Below are 2907 nucleotides of genomic sequence, written 5' to 3' on the forward strand. Positions count from 1 at the left end.
ACCCAATATCCTGGAAATTTTTCCCAATAGAAATAGCCATATGAACTCCTCATTTCAGAGTATATATATTTTTACAAAAAAACTAGTTTTTTTTCTTGAAGGTAGAGATGTCTGGAAGCTTTTTACATTTCATGATTAACTCAGCCATAGTCTGATATTTGTTCAAATATCAGTGTCTTTTTTATATGCTGTGCTTACCTAGCAGCTACTATAACTAAAGTAAACTCAAATATATTTTACTAATGAATAATTTTTGTCATTACATATTTTCCTTACTTGATAAATTGAGTTGCTTTTGAGATATAAGTCCTGACATAGTCTTTAAAAATCTTTCTATGCTCAATATAAAATTTAATGTTTTATTTTTACTCAATGATGGAATAGAATTAACCATAAATATGAATTCCTATATTCATTACTATTACACGCATTTTTTCTACAAAATTTTAATATACAAAAAAGTTTGTTTTGTTTTCTTATTTCCCGTGAACTTTATTGATTACATTACTCAATGTTTATTTATAAAGATATGACATATTTATATAACAAGGTAGTATCAAAATCATGATATTGTTAAATAGGGATTCAGCAATTCAATTGGGTATAATTATGTCAATCAAGATTGATTTACTTCAAAGTTTCATGAATAGAAGCAAAAGAATTCTCATATATTTAGCAAATATAAGAAACTCACTTGATTTTGAGGTCATAATACTTTTTCATAAAATTAAAATAGCAGTAATTGCACCTCACATAAATTTCATTGGCTACAATACTGCCACTGAGCAAAGCTCATAAAATTAAAATAAAAGGAGAGATCTTGTGTGTGAGTTCTTAGGGCATAATTCTTAATAATTTCAGACTTAGATGATGTTATGAATAACCCCCTAAAACTCTCATGCACTCAGATGTGGGTCTTTTAGAAGGTGAGTGAATCACGGGGATACTGTATTCATCAGTGGATTCTTCCACTAATGAGGTCAGCAGCTGATGTGCTTTAAAAGTCATCCCTTGTTAGTGCTGGGTCCCCTAGAAGTGTGACCTGGAAGGTTGTACCTTCCTCCCAGCTTCTCCATTCACTCTTTGCTTCTTGTCTACCATGATATGAGCCACCTTTTTTCTGCTAAACTTTTCTACCCATGGGCTGAAAATATGAACCAAAATAAACCTCTCCTCCTTTAAATTGTAGGTGTTGGGTATTTTACCCCAGCAACAAGGAAAGTGACTATTATAAAGCAACTATAACTCAATGTATGTGGTATATTGTGAAAGGAATTACGAATGACTACATTTTCTTCAAATGTAATGTCTAAAACATTGTCAATAAAAAAACAATTCACTTTATAGAATATTATTATTCCTTTTTTTGTAAGACCACCAAAGCCAATGAGTCTGTAGTTTAACAGGGCCTGTGCTTCAGCACAGCAGGGTGAGTAACAGGAGGCCTCCTAGACTAAAACCCTAGAAGTGCCGGGGGAGTGCTGCCTATATAGCAACTGCAGGCTCATGTCAGTGAGAGGCAGGCCTCAAAGTTTGTTGTGAATGTTGGGTATGCAAATAAAAGGTCCAGAACCCTCCCTTCCTGATCTTAGCCATTCCAAGATGTCCCCTCCCTTCTTCAACAAGGCAACAATATCTTCTTGAGTGGGGGAGGGGCACCATGCTGACTGGCTCCACTCATATTGTGATTCTTTGGATGCACAGGAATTAAAATGGTTAAGCTCTATTGTTCTTGTCAACATAATGAAACCATATGGCATATAAGTGTTCACTAAGGCAGCCTATCTGAAAGCTCAACAAAGCAAAGTCAGCAGCACCTTTCATTTCAGGTATCACAAGTACACAGGCAGTAAAATATTGCTCCTACTCACTCTCCTAATACATCAAGAAATACATTCATTATTGAGTTTACTATATAAGTTAATATTACTGCTATAGTTTGGATCTTAAATATCCAACACATCTTGTATGCTAAAGACTTGATCCTCTTGAGAGGTGGTAGAAGCTTTGAGAAGTGGGGCCTACTGAGAGGAAGTCATAATTATTAGGTCATTGGACTATCTAGTCAAGATTTTGGGACCCCAACCGCCCCACTTCCATTCTTTAATGTTCTAGACTGTGACCCAAAATAAACTTTGTCTTTTTATAAATTGATCATCTCAGGTATTTGTCACAGTAACAGAAAGTTGACTAACAGTTACTATCACATCATGTGCTTAAAAGCTGAATGTGTTTTATATGACAAAAATTAGTTCTCCCTAAATATTAAAATAAAAAGCTGATAGTATTTCATTTTCATTAGAAAGTTACATTGATATTTTTTATCATTTTTCATACTACTGTACTTTTGATGAAATATTAGCATCATTATTAGATATCTTCCTTGTCTGTAAATAATGCAAGTTTAACCCATTTTTAAATAAAAGTAATCCATTTCTTTTACACTCAGACATACATATCATCTTTCACTTAGTAAAATTTGTTTTAATTTTTCTTTAGGAAATTAACTCTAACCATTCTATACCCCTGTCTACTTCACATAGCAACATTCACTTCTCAACTCAGCAATATTCTATATTCCCCAAAACTGAAAAAAATCACTTGCTAAAGGTCTCTAATGAATGTTACAATCAGAGTGAATACTTTACTAATCTTTTTTATTACTTTACTAATCTTATATTATTTAATCTTGTCTTTATATTTAATAGTTAACTTAAAACTATTGTTTTAACTTAAAACTTTTATAACTTTTAACTTTTAAAACTGTTTCCATTCCTTATTTCAAAAATCATCCAATTTCATGTATATCTTCTAATGTCCAGGTCCACTTTTTGTTTCATGAAATTCTGAAATAGAAATAGTTAATTATTTGTTATATTTTTCTCCTAACAGTTTTTTTCAGTTTAC

The 2907-nt window shown here is 32.1% G+C and overlaps 1 pseudogene; it reads right to left on the bottom strand.

Annotated features, from left to right (window-relative positions):
- Positions 1 to 660: 660 nt before the first annotated feature.
- On the bottom strand, positions 661 to 793 carry LOC147823525 (U4 spliceosomal RNA; annotated as a pseudogene).
- Positions 794 to 2907: the final 2114 nt, after the last annotated feature.

This window comes from Heterocephalus glaber, unplaced genomic scaffold (assembly GCF_053883595.1).
Source record: "Heterocephalus glaber isolate CG9 unplaced genomic scaffold, H.glaber_assembly_v1.0 deba00001577, whole genome shotgun sequence".
Taxonomy (NCBI): Eukaryota; Metazoa; Chordata; class Mammalia; order Rodentia; family Bathyergidae; genus Heterocephalus; species Heterocephalus glaber.